At 39.7% G+C, this 12210-nt stretch overlaps 1 long non-coding RNA gene across 1 annotated transcript; it reads right to left on the bottom strand.

The window, feature by feature from the left end:
* Positions 1 to 1177: 1177 nt before the first annotated feature.
* Positions 1178 to 4261, bottom strand: LOC134029325 (uncharacterized). Its single transcript, XR_009931632.1, has 4 exons — positions 4155 to 4261; positions 3514 to 3583; positions 2777 to 2844; positions 1178 to 1814 (listed from the first exon to the last, which is right to left on the bottom strand). It is a non-coding gene; the product is annotated as an uncharacterized LOC134029325 (long non-coding RNA).
* Positions 4262 to 12210: the final 7949 nt, after the last annotated feature.

The following is a 12210-nucleotide window of genomic DNA, read 5'->3' as shown; positions in this document are numbered from 1 at the left end:
TACCACACAACTATTGAAGCATACCTGATGGTGCCTTCTGCGAATTTGTCAACAATGTTTGTGTTTACTCAATGCAGTTTGTTGATTAAGCTGACAAACTTGGTTTGTTTACCAGTTTACTTCGGCAACATAGATTGCTATGATAGAGCAATGAGATACAGTGCATGTGCTTTACTGTGATTTAATGTGCAATAGGAACCTGCATGTAGCACATCTCTTTGTTATTTAATTCTGGAGCCTATTTTGTGATTATATCCAGCTACGATGTTCCACTATACACAGTCTTTTGCATCACAGCAGTCTTGCTTGCTACTCTCTCTCTCTCAAAAACTTCCAATGTCATCCCTCATACACACACTGTAAAAAAAAATCACGTAAAATAACAGAGAAAGCACTGGCAGCAAAGTTTCCAGACCGATTCTGTAAAATTACAGTAAATAATCATACCACAAAATTACATGTAATAAGCTGTAAAAATACAGTGCATGGTCTACAGCCAAAATGAATTAAATTACAGTTTAGTACTGTTCTTAAATGTTAATTAAACCGCAGAAAAACTAAAATACTATGTTAAAATACATTTAAAAACAACTAACTTTAAGGTTAATCTCCGTAATTTTAGGGCATTTGTTTGTTGCTACATGAAACATTCCTGTCTATTTACAGTAATTTCTTTTTTTTTTTTGTATAATGACTAAGAAAAAATGTATAAAAACGCAAGAAATACATAAACCCCAAGACAAATGTCTGTAAATTTACGGTATTACTCAGTTAATTTAAAGAATTTATAGATATAAAAATGTTCATTGGACAGTGGAAAAACAAGCTTAGTACATAAAGATAGCTACATTTACGGCCAATCAATGTAAATGTAGGCTTTCTAGTAGTTAATTTATGAAAATGCCCTGTGTACCAACAGTGATTCCCTGTAGAATTGTGGTTGTGCCAACTAAAAAAAAAACTACAACAATGTATAAATACTGAATATGTACTTTTAATCAAAAAGGAATGTCAGCACATTTACAGTATTAATCAGTCAATTTAAAGAATTTATAGATATAAAAATGTTCATTGGACAGTGGAAAAACAAGCTTAGTACATAAAGATAGCTACATTTACAGCCAATCAATGTAAATGTAGGCTTTCTAGTAGTTAATTTATGAAAATGCCCTGTGTACCAACAGTGATTCCCTGTAGAATTGTGGTTGTGCCAACTAAAAAAAAAACTACAACAATGTATAAATACTGAATATGTACTTTTAATCAAAAAGGAATGTCAGCACATTTACAGTATTAATCAGTCAATTTAAAGAAATTATAGATATAAAAACGTTAATTGGACAGTGGAAAAACAAGCATACTTAAAAAACAGCTACATTTACAGCCAATCAATATAAATTTAGGCTATCTAGTGGTTAATTCATGAAAATTGGTCCAGCATTGAGCAAGATTGCTGTGAACCGGGCTGCAACGTTATATAGGGCAACTGTGCATGGTCAGTTAGTGTCACTAAAAGTTCTGTTTTTGCAGCTGACAGGCTCATATTATTAAGTGTCTGATGCTGAGGCTCCATGATGATCTTTTGAAATGCCTCAAAGGTGTAGCGGAGCTTTGTAGGGTGCTGCATGTTCAAGGCATAAGAGCCCAAACAACATTGCAGAAGCAAGTGCTACATTCTCAAGATCTTGAAGCACCATCACACCTTCGAGGACTATCCTGACATCAGAGGGTTCACTGCTGGCAGTGTCTTTCACAACATAGATCCCCACTGTCGTTCTCTCCATGGCACTGAGGAAATCGGTCTCAGCCATTTCCTGGTCAAAAGAAAAGATACAATTCTTTAATGATATGTTCAGCATCTTTTCACTTGGCTTGAAAACAACCGGTTAATAATTTCTACCTTCCATTAAGGACAAACCATATCCGAAAATAGTAAAAAAAAAACGTAAATAGATCCGATGCCCCACTGTTTATGACCGACCCAGGCAAAGCCGCTGCAGGATGAAAGGTAATGTTTTCTCTTCAATTTTTTCAATTCAATTTATTTGATCAAGAGGGACAGTGTACATTCATGAACATTAAAATGTAAATGCACCCAATTATATCCAAAAGGCTAGTTTCCATTGGCAGTCTTCCTTCTGTGTTTGAATGTCGGTCTGTATGTGTGTGAACAGGATTACGAAAAACTACCAGCCCGATTTGTATGAAACTTGGTGAAGGGGTGTAGCATGGGACAACATAATTCTGACCATGATTCGTCATTAGGCTCCTTAACGATCAGTGCAAAAGAGTGTGCAGTTCCTGTGCAGAGACAGGAGAACCGAGCAGAACAACCATCTCTCCACCTCTCCATCGCAGCCATAGCCCACCTGAGAGGTCACGACAGTTAGCCAGACTCGTTAGATCAGAGAGGTATATTAACATCGCATCGTTTGAGTATCGTAAAAGTCGAGACTTCAGGACCCCGGGTCTGGACTGGATGGAATCCTACAGAGATGGCGTTCTGTCAGAGTCTCCTATGTATGCACAGGAACACTGAAGCAATGTAAGTGTCTCTTTTTAGTACAGGTTTACTGTGCAACACTAGTTCACTCCCATGTTAAAACGTTGCTAAAACTCATGATTACCGAGATCAGATTGTTTTTCATCGCCGTAGGTTTTGTGTTTTGAAATACATGCAAGTGAATGTCTGTGACAGAAAGAACCTCCATCAACGGTCTTGACATAAACAGTCCACACAACAATAATGGCAATTGCAATTTCATGTAGTACTCACCACAAAAACTTGGGCCCACGGTTACAGAGCTGACTCCAGGTGACAATGTAGTGTGAGAAAATGTAAATCTGCAGCAACAGAAAAACACAAGTATCATGCAAGCAATTTCTCCCGTGTGAGTGTTTGAATGTCGGTTTGTTTGTGTGTGAACAGGATTAAGCAAAAACTACCAGCCCGATTTGTATGAAACTTGGTGAAGGGGTGTAGCATGGGACAACATAATTCTGACCATGATTCGTCATTAAACTCCTTAACGATCACTGCAGTTCCTGTGCAGAGACAGGAGAACTTAGCAGAACAACCATCTCTCCATCGTAGACAAATCCCACCTGAGAGGTCACGACAGCTAGTCAGACTCGTTAGATCAGAGAGGTATATTAACATTGCATCGTTTGAGTATCGTAAAAGTCGAGACTTCAGGACCCCGGGTTCTGGACTGGATGGAATGCTACAGAGATAGCGTTCTGTCAGAGTCTCCCATGTATGCACAGGAACACTGAAGCAATGTAAGTGTCTCTTTTTAGTACAGGTTTACTGTGCAACACTAGTTCACTCCCATGTTAAAACGTTGCTAAAACTCATGATTACCGAGATCAGATTGTTTTTCATCGCCTTAGGTTTTGTGTTTTGAAATACATGCAAGTGAATGTCTGTGACAGAAAGAACCTCCATCAACGGTCTTGACATAAACAGTCCACACAACAATAATGGCAATTGCAATTTCATGTAATACTCACCACAAAAACTTGGGGCCACGGTTACAGAGCTGACTCCAGGTGACAATGTAGAGTGTGAGAAAATGTAAATCTGCAGCAACAGAAAAACACACGAGGGCTTCACTTAACCAAACTTAAGTTAGCCTACACAATTCCCCTAACTCAACATTACTCATAAAAACACTCCTATTTAGACAGTTCTCTGTACAGCGGCACTTTGCCAGCTCCACAATTAATTATCTAATGAATTAACATGCTTTTATCAACTATGTACTAACATTGAACAAGTGCCTTCGTTTTTCATAAAATATTTCCTACCGACCTAGCTAGCTAGCAGCTAACATTATACTGAGGTAAAAGGAAAAAAATAAAATCAACATAACGTTATAGTAGAGATGGTCTACAAAGCCACACATTAGTCATGCAGGTCATAACGTTAACTGAATTTTAGGATTGCAAATGGCAGATTTAATTAACTGACATTAGATAGCTAACGCTAGCTGAGCTCTATAACCCCTGAGCTAGCTAATAGTCACTCTAAATAGCTAATGCTAACGTCAGCTAGCCATTTGCCTTCAGTTTGGTAAAAGTCCATTCCGTTTTGACAAAAAAAGGTTGTGAAAAACATATAACGCACTATATCAGCTTAACATTAACGTTACCTCTGAATCTCTTTGTCTCTTCTTCAGTCAGTATAATTCCTGAATCCTATAACTTCTGGAACAGCTGAAACCTCCATTCTTCTCCGGTTTTCGCGCCAGGTGCGGCAGTGACAGTTGGGAGAAGCAAAGTGCTACTGCTACAACCACTGCGCATGTGTGAACCTTCCTCATTCAAAAATCAACATTCAATGTTGTCTCCGAGATAAATATTTTTACTGTCCAATTTACTGTCCAATTATTATATTGGACAGTTCATTGTTGATTTCACAGAGTTTTCTGTTTACTAGCATTAATAACAATAGACTTACTGTTTCTAATCTCCTAGGAAATTCCTTGACAGCCCCGAGGCAGTAGTCATCCCATCCCCCAACATAAATTTGGTCACACCATGGGTCACACACTGACATCTTTCTTATTGCATTTGTACCCCTATATGTTCGAAAAAATGTACATCTTTCCAAACCAAGCACAAGTCATATCATACATGTCTGTGTTGGTTACAGGGTAAATTTGTGCAACAAATAAGTTACTTTTTTATAAACTGGGGCTTTATCCCATGACTTGTCCAGATCATATGCTGGACTAAAAGGTTGGTGCCAAAGTGAAAGGTTTTACTCAGAATGCATCTTATAGTGGCCCCAATCGCAGAGTTACTTTATGCATAATTTTGTGGAAATGACCAGAAAACTGACATTAGGCCTATTTGCGTTACAAATCCTACCGGCCAACACAATGGTAAAGTATTAGAAAACTAGAATAATGTTCTTAGTGTTTTGGACACTGTGCATTTTTGGATATGTGTTAGCAAGATAACCTACCACTATCAGTAGTTAAGATAACCTGGTGACCTTGTGTAGCCAGAACAACCAAGAGCTAATGCTCTTAAGACAGTGGAGATGGTTGTGGACTACTAAGAATACAGCCCCAGTAAACCCTGTGGAGTCCTTCCGCTTCCTGGGCACTATCCTCTCCCAGGACCTCAAGTGGGAACTGAACATCAGCTCCCTCACCAAGAAAGCACAACAGAGGATTTACTTCATGCAGCAGCTGAAGAAATTAAACTTGCCAAAGACAACTATGGTGCATTCTACACAGCCATCATTGAGTCCATCCTCACCTCTTCCATCACTGATCTGTTATGATCAGATCATCCATCGGATGATACGCTGCAGTCTGCTCTTGTCCTTGGCAGTGGCAGCAGCGTATCATCTGCACTGCTGAGAAGGTGATCGGCTGCAATATGCCTACCCTCAAGGACCTGCACACCTCGAGGACCCTGAGGCGAGCGAGGAAGATTGTGGCCGACCCCTCCCACCCTGGACACACAGAAGACTGCGGTCCATCAAGACCAAAACCTCACGTCATAAGAACAGTTTCTTTCCTTCTGCTACTGGCCTTATTACCAAGGCCCCAAACTGACACTGACACTTTACCTCATACACTCTGTGTCACTTTAACACATTCATTATTATTTTTATTCAATATTTCTTTATTTATCGTATTTTATATTCTATTGTATAGCTCTGCCAGTATTTTATTTTGTTGTACATTTTGTAAATTTTTATTTTGTTCATTATGTTTTCTGTATGCACCAAAAGCCCACCAAAATACATTCCTTGTTTGTGACCACTTACTTGGCGACTGAACATGATTCTGATACTGAATAGCAACCTTTTTTACCAACTTTGGTGATTTGAAAGATTGGTTTGAGGTCCTCAATTTAAAGAGCCTTAAACCCAGTACGCTGAAATCAGTGTAATAGGACCTACATCCAGGAAACTGTAAATGTAATACTTTCATATTTCGACATTTTAATCTTGTAACTTGCAGTAAGTGCGCGAGAAAAAGTCACGTGGGTTGTTCCTGAATCCCGCTACAGTTACTTTCGTTGCTTGTACTGTTCCTCCTGCATGCGTGGCCAGCCATACTTAACAGACTGCCGGCGAACGGTGCAGCGACGTGTCGAACGGGCTGAGTGACAGTATCCAACACGGTGAGCAACTCACATTTCCTTATTTTTACTTATTTCATGATAAATTGCATTGAGTCGATCTTGAGTCTAAGTCATTTTACTTGAGTCGAAGTCCTTTAACTTGAGTTGAAGTCATTTTACTGGCTCTCCCACGTGCGCTAACTTGCTGCAGGTCATTAGTTAGCTAAATGTATTCATTTTAGAAAACTGCCTAACTTGCAAGCTTGCTAGCTTTTTTTATGCTTTATAAAATAGCATGTTTTTCTAACAATATATTGCTAGATTTTCCATGTAATTTCATGATAAGTTGTGTGTTAGACATGACGTTCTTCAAGTAATTTTACTGGCTCTCCCAAGTGCGCTAGCTGGCTAGTGGTCGTTAGTTAGCTAACCTTACCTAAAGTTAGTCAGTAATTTCAGACTAGCTAACCTTAACTTGTCTTTATGCTTAATAAAATAACATGTCTTGCTAGCAATTATATGCTAGATTTTCCATGTTTTTTCTTGTTTAACTTGTTGTTTTTCTTAATTCAACAGCCACACCTGACTTAACATCAGTTGCCTACAAGTCATCAAGTATGTAAAAGAATATCTTGTTTCTAATTTGTTTTTACATTATATGAGTGGCTATGTCATTATAGAGCTAAAGTGCTGATGTGATAGTCTCTAATATCTGTTTGTGTTTTTTAGCACACAGTTGTTAGTAGGCTATAATGTGAAATGGCAAATGTATTTACATGCCTTTCCTGTGGTCTTAACTTAAAATCTATAAAAGGTTATGTAGACCATCAGGTACTACATAGAAATGATGCTCATGTCCAATTTCCGTGTTGGGCTGCTGACTGTAAACGCCAATTTGTCAAGTTTAGTGCTTTTAAAACACATTGTTATCGACACCACAAGAACCCTTTGGTGTCAGAATTGGATGTTATGCATGGACCATACACATGTAGCAACACAAGTTGTCACAAACAGTGCACAGATTTGAAAGACCTTCTTACACATCTCAGGTCCCATCTTTCCAAAAATGAGTTGGCAAACTGTCCATTTGGTAATTGTGGAAAGACATTTAAAGTAAGATCATCATTTACTTCCCATATATCTAGGATCCATAAACATGCAATAGTAAGGACAGTACCTGCTACATGTTCTGCAGAGTTGGTGCGCACTGAGCCGACTTCTGATGTGATCGAAACTGATAGAAGTGAAAATGCAACTGAATCTGACGATATGCCAGAGGACATTTCTATGAGAGCCATGTACACGAAAAACCTCTGTATGTTTTACATGAAACTGCAGGCAAAATACCTAATTCCATCATCCACCATACAGATGATAGTTGAAGAGATGAATGGTTTACAGGATATTTGCAGTCAGCATACAAACAAGCAATTCAAAGAGGTACTTAAAGCAAAAACAAACCTTTCTGACTGTGATGTAGAAGCAGCTTTGAGTAGTTTGAGTAATTTGCATGCTTCATGCAGCTTTCCTCTCTCTACAAAATATACCAGAGAGCGGTTTTTCCATGAAAACTTCTCATATGTACACCCACAACGCATTTACCTAGGGACAGATGAGAATAGAAGAGCGAGGTATGCACAGTACATCCCTGTCAAAGAAACTTTGAAAGCTTTATTAAAAGATCCTGGGGTGTGGCAGGAATGTGTGAAGCCTCAAAAAGTCCCTCCTACCTCGGTGTTAACTGATGTGTGTGATGGATTAGTGTTCAATACCAATGCTTTATGTATACAGCCAGGTATAAGTTTAAAGATAATTTTGTACCAGGATGCTTTTGAAGTAGTCAACCCTCTTGGCTCGGCAAAGAAAAAGCACAAGATATTAGGGGTGTACTTTACACTTGCCAACTTGGAGCCGTTCTATCGATCAAGTGTTGATCACCTGCAGTTGTTGCTTTTGTGCAGAGAGCAAGATTTCAAGTACTTCGGACATGACAAATTGTTTTCAAGAATGCTGTCAGATGTGAGAGAGCTAGAAGACAATGGGATAGTCACTTCTTCAGGTTATACTGTACGGGCAACAGTCTTGTGTATTGTTGGTGACAATTTGGGATCCCACTGCATTGGTGGCTATACTGAAAATTTCAGTACTTCTTCACACTGTTGTAGGTTCTGTTTGGTACCCAGAGAGGAAATCAGCAATGTGAGTGTCAGGTTTCCAATGAGGACAGTTGAGAATTACAAAGAGGCAGTGCAGCTGTTACAAGACAGTGAGGCAACAAATATAAATGGAGTGAAGTTTGACTCATGTTTTAATGGTCTTAAGTATTTTCACGTATGTCAGCCTGGCCTTCCACCGTGCATAGGCCATGACTTATTTGAAGGAGTAGTTGCCTATGACCTTTCCATTTACATACACAACTTGTTGAAAGGAAAGAAATGGATGACTTACAGTCAACTCAACCGGCGAGTCAAACAGTTCAAGTACCTGGGTTCTGATGCTAGTTCGGTTCCTTCAGAAGTCCGTGAACGTGGAATTAAGCTTGGTGGGAAGGCAGTCGAGAATTGGTGTTTGCTTAGACTCCTTCCCATCATTATTGTGGACAAAATCAAAGACACCCAGGACCAGGTATGGCAGTTAGTGATAATGCTGAAGGAAGTAGTTGAGTTAATCTGTGCCCCCAAGATATGTGCTGCCCAAGTTAGTTTCCTCCAGGCCCACATTCAAGATTATCTTGAAACAAGGAAGCATCTATTTCCCTCTGACAAACTGAAACCAAAACATCACTACCTCCTCCACTACCCATTTTTGATCATGAAGCTTGGCCCACTCATTCGCTTGTGGACATTGAGGTTTGAGAGCAAACATTCATATTTTAAAAGATGTGTGAGGAGAACACAAAACTTCAAAAATGTTTGTCAGACTCTTGCAAACAATCACCAGCTGCTTCAGTCCTACATGAACTGCAGCTCATTCTTTCCTCCAGCTTTGCAAGTGAAACACTCCTCCCCTTACCATGCTGAGCTATACAGCAGAAAGGTACGCAATGCAGTTGAGGCAAGCTTGGTGACACTTGACTTTGTGTCCACAGAAGTGAGCTTTCAGGGAACTATCTATAGAAAGGGTTGCTTTCTATGCCTTAAGAATGACGAGTATGTTGAATTTGGGCAACTTGAGCTCATTCTAATGAAAGAAAACAAGGATGTGTATTTTCTTGTGACGCCACACTCGTCATCCTACATGCCAGAGTATGGGCTCCACAAAGTTGGAGAAGCTGCAAAAAATATGCTTTGCATTAATGTTGAGAAATGTCTGGATTTTTATCCACTTGCTGCATACAGTCTGTTTGCAATGAAAGTCATATCCCTGAAGCATAGTGTTTTAGATCTGTAGCTTTGTTTCCATTCCAGTTATTAATTTTGTCTACCCTTTTTAGCCATGGATGACATAGCCACTCATATTGAACAAGCCCTACCAATGTGTAGCACACCAGCTACACTACAACCCATTTTGGATGCCCTCAAAGACCTTGGGGTGGAAACAGTTGATGACCTGAAGCTTGTCCAAATAGATGACCTTGCAGGTGTGCTCAAACCCATTCAAGCAAGAAAGCTTCTTGCATACATCAAAAGTAAGTAAAAGTCCAATTGGTAATATGAGTATGTTGACACCAGTGACATTGTGGGGCTACTATGTCAATTAAATGAAAATATGCCATTTAATTTTCAGGTGTCTTTTCAGATCAGAGCCACACAGCTCCAAGCCACTCAAACATGGAGACAGATTTCCCAAGTTCACCTCAAACTCTTGTGGAAACACCCCGGTTCACTACAAGCCCAAGCACACCCTCTAATTCTCAATGCTCATTTGGAAGCATCATCTCTTCTCCATCTGATGGTGAATGCTCTACTTCTGCTACAAAACTGGGCAATAACTGGCACTACAGTTTTGAAGTCCCTTGGAACATGCTGCCAGCTGTTTTGAAGAAAAAATTAGCCAATCAGGAGCGACCAACAGCCAGGGAAAGAAGGGAAATTATTCGTATAGTTGCAGCTGAAATCATAGCCATTTGCAATAAACCATCAAAGAAGCACCTAAGTGAAATTGCACGTCAGATGGTGCTAGCATATCCAAAGTCCTTCAAAGACGAAATAGAAGATGAGGTCATTGGAAGTGGCCATGATTCTTTAACCAAACAACTTCAGTGCAGAGTTGATAACTACAAGCGAAATGAGACGCTCACCAAGCAGAAGAGCCCTCCAGATGATGGAAGCACAGTTCCAGAAGAGAAGAAGCAAAGGAAAGACTTCTATGGCTGTATTCAGTGGGAATCTGGGCGTGTGAATGTGGAAGAACAAATGAAGAAGAAAAAAGACATGCAAAAAATGTACCTGGAAAATGATAGGAATGCAGATAAAATAAAACAGTTGATCTCAGACACCTTCATATCTCAGAGAAATGACATAATGTCTGGTAAGGACACACAGACCCTCAAGGAAGAATGGCCTTACCTATTCTCACTTGTTGGCATGAAGGCACACTTCAAACTTTTAACTGGTGTCCTAATTGATGAGGGATTTGATAAGGCAATGGCCACCAAATTTGCCAGAGTTCTTGAATACTTTCAGTCTCTTCCATTGGAGAAGTCAAACAGAGCTGCAAGACAGAGAGCCGAAATACAAGCTGGTGGTGCACCATGTGGGGCAGTGTTGATGCTACTCTCACACTTCAAAGAGGATCGTGCAAGAATGTTCCACATGATCGACAAAACTTGCATTGCAGACGAGGTTCAGAGAGAACACCTGCCAGCCACACCATGCATTGTTGTATGTGGTAAGTGAGAGGCAATAGAATATTGTGTGCCTTCCATGCAAATTGAGGTATTTATACTGATGGATTTGCCTGTATGCTTTTTGCTTCTTTCACAGGAGAAAGTCCTATGTCTGCAGCGGCTTTCATGTTGGCAGCGGACCAGACAGTGATAATAGAAAACTTGACGAGCTTCATCGACGCTCTGGTCAGCATGTTCGTCTGTTACTACATCTTCAACATGCAATACCCAGCGGAGCTCGGGGGAACAATGGAGTTTCTTCAGAGGTAAATGTACATTTATTCTCTTATGATTGAGGGACTTCCGTGGCTGAATCTCCTCCGCCAGTTTCATATGCAACTTCACCTCAGATGCTTAGATCATAGTGTGAAAGTGGGCAACAAATTTCCTCCTTACAGATGGTGTCAATTTTATCAATGTATTTAGTTGAGGGTACATAGTGATTCACTTAGTGAGTATGTGTCATGTTGGACTCTGCTAAGTGAATAAAAACTCCTGTTTTTGTAGCAGTCTGTAACCGGGATTGTCCTCAACGTCATTTCCGCCATTTTCCATGTTAACAAACAAATCGATTATATTGTTGTGTTATTCGGAGTTGATGTTTTGTTGATGTCTAACAGTGTATTTTGTACCACTTTACCTACAGGAGTATCTTCAAGATAAATCCCGACAAGGGCTCCAAAGTCCAACGTCAGGAAAAGAAGAGGAGCAACGCAGTGAACCCGAAAGTCCTGACCCTTATCACCCGCATTTCGGAGTTTGAGTGGAGTGCTTAATGGGTAAGTTGCTTATGGTCACTATGCATGCATGGATTAAAGCTCTTTCAGTCATTTTGAACCTAGGCCTTCAAGGTAGATGTTTTAACCTGTGCATATTGAAAATCTTTCCACTTAACTGTCTGTACACCTTATATTTACATTTTAGTCATTTAGCAGATGCTCTTGTCCAGAGCGACTTACAATAGGTGCTTACATTTACAGTTAAACAACTCTAAGTAAACAAGTACAACTCAACTATATATTGTACTAAAACATAACAAAGTTCTGTTTAATGGGCAATGATGAATAGAACTTGTATCCACCATCCATTCTTGTGAAGACAAATACACCTCAACCATGTCTCAATAAATGTATGTTCTCTATCTCCAAGGAGGATAATGTGCATGGTAGCATCGGTTTGTCCAGAAGAGATCCAGAAGTCAAGAGCCCCAGAGTCCCCTGAAGTTCATGAAGGTCACAGACTCATAGAAAGACAGTTGGCTATTGACTATTATGTTGGCATTTTTTTTGTTTTAG

The sequence above is a fragment of the Osmerus eperlanus genome, chromosome 11, assembly GCF_963692335.1.
Source record: "Osmerus eperlanus chromosome 11, fOsmEpe2.1, whole genome shotgun sequence".
In the NCBI taxonomy this organism is placed as follows: domain Eukaryota; kingdom Metazoa; phylum Chordata; class Actinopteri; order Osmeriformes; family Osmeridae; genus Osmerus; species Osmerus eperlanus.
Note: the sequence above shows the minus strand (reverse complement) of the source record. Positions and strands in the feature narration are given on the sequence as shown.